Genomic DNA, 10,286 nt, shown 5'->3' with positions numbered 1-10,286 from the left:
AGGTTGTGGTGAGCCGAGATGGCGCCATTGCACTCCAGCCTGGGTAACAAGAGTGAAACTCCGTCTCAAAAAAAGAAAAGTGGATCCCCTTAATTCGATTATCACGCCCAATCTGCCTACATTCCTACAAGGATTTACTTATCTAAGAGACATTTTTTTTTTTTTGAGACGGAGTTTCGCTCTTGTTATCCAGGCTGGGGTTCAGTGGCCAGATCTCGGCTCACCACAACCTCCGCCTCCTGGGTTCAGGAAATTCTCCTGCCTCAGCCTCCTGAGTAGCTGGGATTACAGGCACGCGCCACCATGCCCAGCTAATTTTTTGTATTTTTAGTAGAGACAGGGTTTCACCACATTGACCAGGATGGTCTCGATCTAAGAGACATTTTTTTGAGACTTATAAAAATAACTTTATTAATGAATATTTTCTATAATTATGTTATCTAATTAGGTTGTGGCTTATTTTGATATTAGCAGTCCTGAGGATATACATTGGACATATTTTATTCAGCTAATTAGACATTTTGATCACCTCTTTATTAGGCACTCTGAAAATAGAGATAGGTAAAAATCAAGTCTCTGCCCCTAGAGTGCTCACAGTTTAGAGCAAGTTTAGGTAAGCAAATATTCACCATGGGATTCAATAAGTACTAAATTATGGGTATGCCTGAGATGGTGGCACAAAGGAAATCAGATCTTCTTAGGTTTTTCTGGGAAAGTTTCACAAATGAGAGAAAATGCTGGCTATTGAAGTGTGATCAGGAGTTAGTTAATTGGAAAGAATATTCAAGATGGAAGAATACAAAGGAGTGAATCTTCAATAACATGGCCTTATAGACTGAATTGTGTCCCCGAAATTCATACTACTGCCCTATTCTGGGAATAGAGTTCGCTACAAATCCTGGTATTAGACACTAGTAATATTATATTTTAGTCTTTTAAATTTCAGCCTCTTGAATTTTTTTTATTTATTTATTTATTTATTGATTGATTGAGTTGGAGTCTTGCTCTGTCGCCAGACTGGAGTGCAGTGGTGCAATCTCGGCTCACTGCAACCTTTACCTCCCAGGTTCAAGCAAGCAATTCCCCTGCCTCAGCCTCCCAAGTAGCTGGGATAACAGGCATGTGCCAGTATGCCTAGCTAATTTTGTATTTCTTTTTTTTTTTTTTTTTTTGAGATGGAGTTTCGTTCTCGTTACCCAGGCTGGAGTGCAATGGCACGATCTCGGCTCACCGCAACCTCCGCCTCCTGGGTTCAGGCAATTCTCCTGCCTCAGCCTCCTGAGTAGCTGGGATTACAGGCATGCGCCACCATGCCCAGCTAATGTTTTGTATTTTTAGTAGAGACGGGGTTTCACCATGTTGACTAGGATGGTCTCGATCTCCTGACCTCGTGATCCGCCCGCCTCGGCCTCCCAAAGTGCTGGGATTACAGGCTTGAGCCACCGCGCCCGGCTAATTTTGTATTTTTAGTAGAGATGGGGTTTCACCATGTTGGTCAGGCTGGTTTCAAACTCCTGTCCTCATGTGATCCACTGGCCTTGACCTCCCAAAGGGCTGAGATTACAGGCGTGAGCCACTGCGCCCGGCCTGCTCAATATTAAAATATGTATCCACTTTAACAATTTTGGGCCATGGGTTTTCTGTTTGGTTTTTTGTTGTTGTTGCTTTTTGGGTTTTGAGATAGAGTCTTGTTCTGTTGCCCAGGCTAGAGTGTAGTCGCATGATCATGGCTCACTGCAAACCTTGACCTCCTGGGCTCAAGAGTCGCCCACCTCAGCCTCTCAAGTAGCTAGGACTACAGGCACACACCACCATGCTCAGCTAATTTTTTAATTTTTTGTAGAGACAAGGTCTCACTATCTCACCGAGGCTGGTCTTGAACTTCTGGGCTCAAGCAATGCTCCCACCTCCCTCAACCTCCTCAAGCCATGTTTTAATACCTATGAGTGACAAAGATGACTGCTGTAAAATGAAAGGACCTATGGCTGGCAGGATTGAAGTCCTAAGGCAATGTATTATAAAAAGGAAGAAAGATCCAGATTGTTTCTAAACTCTCTGTAATTAATTCAACAATGATTAAGCTTTTCTATGTACTAAGAACTTACACGTTTCAAAGGTTTAAAAATTACCTAGAAGAGTTGATGAGAATACTGGTAATACAGTGACCAGATTCCCAGATTTTCCAAGGCAATCCTAGTTTCAGTATTTTGTCCCAATTTCAGACTGTGTGGAATGATATAAATAAATATGTCAATTATGATGAGTTTGTTAAGTTTTCCAAAAGTCCTATATTATGTACTCAAGGATAACATATAACATAGAGTAAAAGTGGCCGGGTGCAGTGGCTCACACCTGTAATCCCAGCACTCTGGGAGGCTGAGGCGGGTGGATTACCTGAGGTCAGGAGTTCGAGAACAGTCTGACCAACATGGTGAAGCCCCGTCTCAATTTTTTTTTTTAATTAAAAAAAAATAGAGTAAAAGTAAATTTCACGTACTTGGTTATGGGTTAAAGTACTCCTTGGCCAAGCGTGGTGTTTCACACCTATAATCTAAGCGATTTGGGAGGCGGAAACAGGGGAACAGCTTGAGGCCAGGAGTTTGAGACCAGCATGGGCTACATAGTGAATCCCTGTCTCTATAATTTAAACACAAAACAAAAAAATGTACTCATGGCCGGGAGCGGTGGCTCATGCCTGTAATCCCAGCACTTTGGGAGGCCGAGGCTGGCAGATCTCGAGGGCAGGAGTTCAAGACCAGCCTGGCCAACATGGTGAAACCCTGTCTCTGCTAAAAATACAAAAATTAGCTAGGTATGGTGGTGCACTCCTGTAGTCCCAGCTACTCGGGAGGCTGAGGCAGGAGAATCACTTGAACCTGGGAGATGGAGGTTGCAGTGAGCCGAGATTGCACTACTGCACTCCAGCCTGGCGACACAACAAAAAAAAAAAAAAAAAAAATGTACTCACTAACCTGGTTTTCACTATCAGCTGTACCCTGTTTGTGTGGCCTGCAAGCATGACCCTAAACCAAATGCTGTAGTGGGAACTCAAGTGTTCATAAGTTTTAGTTTGTTCATTTGTTCTGAGAAGGACAATAAACTTTTTTATCTGAGGAATTTGAACATCCTTTAAACTGCCAGGCCCAGAGAGGCATTTAAATGGGAAAGCAGTCACTTCCCATCCCTCCTTGAGCCGAGTGATTATTTTGAAGTGGACTTCTACATATGAACTCTAGACTGAGGGTCGGTATCAACAGCTATCAATTAACACAGGCATGGTGGTGCATGCCTGTAATCCCAGCTGCTCAGGAGACTAAGGTAGGAGAATCACTTGAGATTGAGGCAACATAGAAAGACCTTTTCTAGAAGAAAAAAAAATTGAATGAAAGATGCAGTACATCGGACACCATAACTGATACCCTATAGTTCAACTATGTATAGCCAATCACTAATCAATATTCTTTTTTTTTGTTTTGTGAGATGGAGTCTCACTCTGTCACTAGGCTGGAGTGCAATGGTGCAATCTCGACTCACTGCAACCTCCGCCTCCCGGGTTCAAGTGATTCTCCTGCCTCAGCCTCCCAAGTAGCTGGGACTACTGGCGCACGCCACCACACCCAGCTAATTTTTGTATTTTTATTTATTTTTATTTTTTTATTTTTATTTTTTTTGGGACGGAGTTTCGCTCTTGTTACCCAGGCTGGAGTGCAATGGCGCGATCTCGGCTCACTGCAACCTCCGCCTCCTGGGTTCAGGCAATTCTCCTGCCTCAGCCTCCTGAGTAGCCGGGATTACAGGCACGCACCACCATGCCCAGCTAATTTTTTGTAGTTTTAGTAGAGACGGGGTTTCACCATGTTGACCAGGATGGTCTTGATCTCTTGACCTCGTGATCCACCTGCCTCGGCCTCCCAAAGTGCTGGGAGCACTTGGATTACAGGCGTGAGCCACCGCGCCCAGCACCAGCTAATTTTTTATTTTTAGTAGATACAGTGTTTCTCCTTGTTGGCCAGGATGGTCTCAATCTATTGACCTTGTGATCTGCCTGCCTCGGCCTCCCAAAGTGCTAGGATTACAGGTGTGAGCCAGCATACCCAGCCTGACCAATGTGATTTCTGTAAAACAATGAGAATTCCTGAAAAACAACTTTTGTTATCACCCTTCTCTTGATTCATCCTTTTTTCTTTAAAATCTCAAGGTTTGGCCGGGCGTGGTGGCTCACGCCTGTAATCCAAGCACTTTGGAGGCCAAGGCGAGTGGATCACCTGAGGTCAGGAGTTCAAAACCAGCCTAACCAACATGGTGAAAACTTGTCTTTAAAATAAATAAATAAATAAATAAATCAAGGTTCTCCTTTGTCTCTGGAGCACTTCCCAGTGATTTCCAGGCTGCAGTCCTCAACCTTGGCCGAAATACACCCTCTATATTAATTTTGCCTAAGTGTCTTTCCTTAGGTCAACATGCCATTCGGTCAACAGTTCATTCATGCATATGTCCAGGACTATGTAAAGCGCTTGCTAATAGAAAGAAGACACAAAATCCCTGCTCTTAAGGGATTCGCATGTGCATTAGGGTGACAAAGAAGACAATTGAGGTGAGACTCCGAGGAGCATGGAGTGTGCCTGTAGTCCCAGCTACTCCGGAGGCTAAGGCAGGAGAATTGCTTGAACCTGGGAGACAGAGGTGGCAGTGAGCCGAGATCACGCCACTGCACTCCAGCCTGGGCGACATGGTGAGACTCTATCTTCAAAAAACAAAAACAAAAAAACTTGAAGGTCAGGCCGGGCTCGGTGGCTCAAGCCTGTAATCCCAGCACTTTGGGAGGCCCAGGGGGGTGGATCACTAGGTCAAGAGATCCAGACCATCCTGGTCAACATGGTGAAACCCCGTCTCTACTAAAACTACAAAAAATTAGCTGGGCATGGTGGCGCACGCCTGTAGTCCCAGCTACTCAGGAGGCTGAGGCAGGAGAATTGCTTGAACCCAGGAGGCGGAGGTTGCGGTGAGCCGAGATCGCGCCATTGCACTCCAGCCTGGGTAACTTGAAGGTCTTCATCAGGTTTTTCACTACCCTCCAACTTCCACATACTTCTACAACTTCTACATACAACCATTAATTGATTCAACTAACATATGTTGGAGTTGTCGTTCTGTTCTGGACCTGCTCAAAACAACTAAGCCAGATCATGCTCCCACGGAGTTCAAAATAAAATAGAGAAAATAAGAAAAGAATAAAAAAAAATTAAAAAAACAAAATAAAATAGAGTACTATAAGAAATACATAATCTTTGTCTAGGCGCAGTGGCTCACACCTGTAATCCTAGCACTTTGGGAGGCCAAGGTGGGTGGATCACCTGAGGTCAGGAGTTCGAGACCAGCCTGGCCAATATGGTAAAACTCTGTCTTTACTAAAAATACGAAAATTGGCTGGGCGTGGTGCCACATAATCCCAGCTAGTCGGGAGGCTGAGGCAGGAGAATCACCTGAACCCAGAAGGCAGAGGTTGCTGCAGTGAGCTGAGATCACGCCACTTCATTGCAGACTGGGTGATACAATGAGACTCTGTCTTTATAAAAAAAAAATGCTGGATGTGGTGGCCATGCCTGTAATTCCCGCACTTTGAGAGGCTGAGGCGGGCAGATCACAAGGTCAGGCATTCAAGACCAGCCTGGCCAACATGGCAACACCCTATCTCTATTAAAAATACAAAAACTAGCTGGGCATGGTGGTGGGCGTCCGTAACTCCAGCTACTTGGGAGGCTGAGGCAGGAGAATCGATTGAACCCAGAGGCGGAAGTTGTAGTAAGCCAAGATCACACTCCAGCCTGAGCAACAGAGCAAGACTCCATCACAGAAAAAAAAAAAAAAAAAGATATGCATAATCTTCAAATGTATGTCCTTTGGTCAGGAGGATCTTGCATTAGAATTGACCCGTAAAGGATGGGAAAGATTTGTATGAGTGGGAATGAAAGGGATTTATTTTTTAAGGCAGAGTAAGACAAAGTAAAAACTAAGGCAGGAAATGGAGCCTGTTTCAAAATTGACAAACAGTTACATTGGCTAGGGCAAAGGGTAGGTATACTTCTAATTTTTTTTTCTTGGGTGTATATTTTAAGTATATCCTAAGCTTAGAATTGTAAGTTAGGATCATGCTGAAGAGTCAAGATATATCTGAAGAGTCAAGATTAATCTATTAATTTCATGGTGAAATGAGAATTTGGGGGTATATTAGGTTATATAAATGATAATACTAAATTAACGTGTTTCTTTTTCTTTTCTTTTCTTTTTTTGAAATGGAGTCTCGTTCTGTCGCCCAGGCTAGAGTGCAGTGGCACAATCTCAGCTCACTGCAACTTCCCCCTCCCAGGTTCAAGCAATTCTCCTGCCTCAGCCTCCCAAGTAGCTGGGACTACAGGCATGTGCCACCACGCCTAGCTAATTTTTGTATTTTTGGTAGAGATGGGGTTTCACCATGTTGGCCAGGATGGTCTCAAACTCCTGACCTTGCGATCCGTCCACTTTGGCCTCCCAAAGTGCTGGGATTACCAGGGTGAGCCACCTCACCCAGCCTCTTTTTCTTTTCTCTCTCTTTTTTTTTCTTCTGCGATGGAGTCCTGCTCTGTTGCCCAGGCTGGAGTGCCGTGGCACAATCTCAGCTCACTGCAACCACTACCTCCCTGATTTAGGCAATTCTCTGCCTCAGCCTCCTGAGTAGCTGGGATTACAGGCACATGCTACCATGCCTGGCTAATTTTTGGTAATTTTAGTAGAGATGGGATTTCACCATCTTGGCCAGTCTGGTCTTGAACTCCTGACCTTATGATCCACCTACCTCGATCTCCCATAGTGCTGGGATTACAGGTGTGAGCCACCAAGTCTGGCCCCTTTTTATTTTCTTAATGTGGCTACTGAATTTTTTTTTTTTTTTTTTTTTGTTTGAGACAGGATTTAATTCTGCCACCAGGCTGGAGTGCAGTGCCATGATCTTGGCTCACTGCAACGTCCACCTCCCGGGTTCAAGTGATTCTCGTGCCTCAGGCTCCCAAGTAGCTGGGATTACAGTCATGTGGCACCATGCCTGACTATATTTTTGTATTTTTCGTAGGGACAGGGTTTTGCGATGTTGCCCAGGCTGGTATTGAACCCCTGACCTCAAGTGATCTGCCTGCCCCAGCCTCCCAAAATCCTGGGATTACAGGTGTAAGACCCTGTGCCCAGCAAAAAAATGTTAAGTCGCATATGTGGCTCACATTGTATTTCTATTGGGTAATACTGGTCTAGGCTTTATTGTCATCACTGAAGATATTTGAGTAGGAAATTGACACAATTCATTTTTTTTTTTTCCCGCTTGTTCCTCACAGAGAAGAATCAAATTTTGATTTAAGATAATTCATCTAGCACTGCTGTGGAATGGATTCATTTTTGAAGAAGGAAGAGGGAGGAGGGAGACCCTTCCAAAGGTGGCAAGGGCCTGAGAGCTGGAATTAGGCCCTTCAGGGTCAAAGGGAGTGATGGATGGATGCTTTAAACCCACTTTAGACAGGAAAAACAACATTTCTCACATTTTTTTCTTTCTTCACACTGCAGACTTACTTTCTACAGTGTTTTCAGACTCAAAGCAAACTCTGTCTACACTAACCTAAAAAAGGAGGATTAAAAAGTAACACACTTTAACAAAAATTGTTCTTCTGAGGAATATTACAAACACAAGCAACATTTAAGAGCAGTAGCTAGCTTTTTTGTTATTGTCTTTTTTTTTTTTTTTAGATGGAGTTTTTTTCTCTTGTTTCGCAGGCTGGAGTGCAGTGGTGTAATCTCAGCTCACTGCCTCTGTCTCCCTGGTTCAAGCGATTCTCCTGCCTCAGTCTCCTGAATAGCTGAGATTACAGGCACGCGCCACCAGTCCTGGGTAATTTTTTTGTATTTTTAGTAGAGACAGGGTTTCACCATGTTGGCCAGGCTAGTCTGGAACTCCTGACCTGAGGTGACCTTTCGGCCTCGGCCTCCAAAAGTTCTGGGATTACAGATGTGTGTATATATATGTATATGTATGTATGTATGTATGTATGTATGTGTGTGTGTACATATACATATATATGTGTGTGCGTATATATATATATCTGGGCTTGGCCATATGCAATTTGCCTACATGCAATGCTCGATATGCAATTTAAATTTTTTTTTTTTTTTTGGTGCCGTGACTTGGATGCGAACGCAATTTAAAATATTTTCCTGGGCAGCTGGCGGCTGGAGCCCAAGCCAGGGCCCGAGCCTGAAGAGGAGTCGCCCCAGCCCCGCACCCCCCCCAGGGAGCTGCGGGCCCTGGGCCTGTTTCGGGAGCTCCCGGGCAGTCAAGAGGACGAGGAGGAGCCGGGACTGGTGGAGGGTGACCCGGGGGACAGCGCCATTGAGGACCCGGAGCTGGAAACTATCAAAGCTCGAGCCAGGGAGATGGAGGAAGAAGCTGAGAAGCTGAAGGAACTACAGAACGGGGTAGAGAAGCAGATGAACTGAGTCCGCCTCCAGGCAGTGCGGGCCCAGGGATCATGTCCACTGAGGAGAAGCTGGAGGCTGACGCCCGCCCCGTCTATGTTGGCAGTGTGGACTACGGTGCAACAGCAGAAGAGCTGGAAGCTCACTTCCGTGGCTGTGGTTCAGTCGACCGTGTGACCATACTCTGTGACAAATTTAGTGGCCATCCCAAAGGCTTTGCATATATAGAGTTCTCAGACAAAGAGTCAGTGAGGACTTCCTTGGCCTTAGATGAGTCCCTACGTAGAGGACGGCAAATCAAGGTGATCCCAAAACGGACCAAGAGACCAGGCATCAGCACAACAGACGGGGGTCTTCCACGAGCCGCTGCCGCGCGGACCACCGACCGCAACAGCTCCCGCTCTGGATTCTACAGTGGTTTTAACAGCAGGCCCGGGGGCGCGTCTACAGGGGCCGGCCTAGAGCGACATCATGGTATTCCCCTTACTAAAAAAAGTGTCTATTAGGAGGAGAGAGAGGAGAAAAAGAGAAAAGAAGGAAAAAAGAAAGAAAGAAAGAAAAACAGAAGATGACCTTGATGGGAAAAACATATTTTTTTAAAAAAGATACACTGTGGAAGCGGGGAGAATCCCATAACTAACAGCTGAGGCGGGACCTGCTTTGGGGGGTAGGGGAAGGCCCAGGGAGCGGGCAGGGGGCTGCTTACTGACTCTGGGGATTCGCCATGGACACGTCTCAACTGCGAAAGCTGCCCCCATGTTTCCTTGCGCCACTTCACCCCCGTGGGGGCTGCTCAAGGGTAGGGGGGCGTGGGTGGTAGGAGGTTCTTTTTTTTTTACCCAGGACTCTGGAAGGACACCAAACTGTTCTGCTTGTTACCTTCCCTCCGTCTTCTCGCCTTCCACGGTCCCCTCCTGCCTGCTCCTGTCCAGCCAGGTGTCCCACCCACCCCACCCCTCTTCTCCGGCCCCGTGCCGCTCCAGGTTGCCTGGTGATCTGTTTTGTTTCCTTCTGTGTTTCTTTTTCTGTTTTGAGTGTCTTTCTTTGCAGGTTTCTGTAGCCGGAAGATCTCCGTTCAGCTCCCAGCGGCTCCAGTGTAAATTCCCCTTCCCCCTGGGGAAATGTACTACCTTGTTTTGGGGGGTTTAGGGGTGTTTTCGTTTTTCAGGTTTTTTTGTTTTGTTTTCCTTTGCCTTTTTTCCCTTTTATTTGGAGGGAATGGGAGGAAGTGGGAACAGGGAGGCGGGAGGTGGATTTTGTTTATTTTTTTAGCTCATTTCCAGGGGTGGGATTTTTTTAAAGTATGTGTCATAAATAAAGTTGTTTTTGAAAATTAAAAAAATAATAATAAAATAAAATATTTTCCTGATAAACACAACTTTTTTTTTTTTTTTTTTTTTAAAAGACGAGGTTTCGGGCCGGGCGCGGTGGCTCAAGCCTGTAATCCCAGCACTTTGGGAGGCCGAGGCGGGTGGATCACGAGGTCAAGAGATCGAGACCATCCTGGTCAACATGGTGAAACCCTGTCTCTACTAAAAATACAAAAAATTAGCTGGGCATGGTGGTGCGTGCCTGTAATCCCAGCTACTCAGGAGGCTGAGGCAGAATTGCCTGAACCCGGGAGGCGGAGGTTGCGGTGAGCCGAGATCGCGCCATTGCACTCCAGCCTGGGTAACAAGAGGGAAACTCCGTCTCAAAAAAAAAAAAAAAGAGGTTTCACCATGTTGGTCAGGCTAGTCGTGAACTCCCGGCCTTAGGTGATGTGCCCGCCTTGGCCTCCAAAGTGCTTGGAT

The 10,286-nt window shown here is 45.7% G+C and overlaps 1 pseudogene across 1 annotated transcript; it reads left to right on the top strand.

The window, feature by feature from the left end:
- The first annotated feature begins 8,267 nt into the window (after positions 1-8,267).
- On the top strand, positions 8,268-9,045 carry LOC116547043 (annotated as a pseudogene). The gene has a single exon (XR_004266920.1). The product of XR_004266920.1 is annotated as a polyadenylate-binding protein 2 pseudogene (transcript).
- Positions 9,046-10,286: the final 1,241 nt, after the last annotated feature.

Source organism: Sapajus apella, unplaced genomic scaffold (assembly GCF_009761245.1).
Source record: "Sapajus apella isolate SASKATOON/1434 unplaced genomic scaffold, GSC_monkey_1.0 scaffold1940, whole genome shotgun sequence".
NCBI lineage: Eukaryota > Metazoa > Chordata > Mammalia > Primates > Cebidae > Sapajus > Sapajus apella.
The sequence above is the reverse complement of the archived record's forward strand: the minus strand, read 5'-3'. Positions and strand labels throughout refer to the sequence as shown.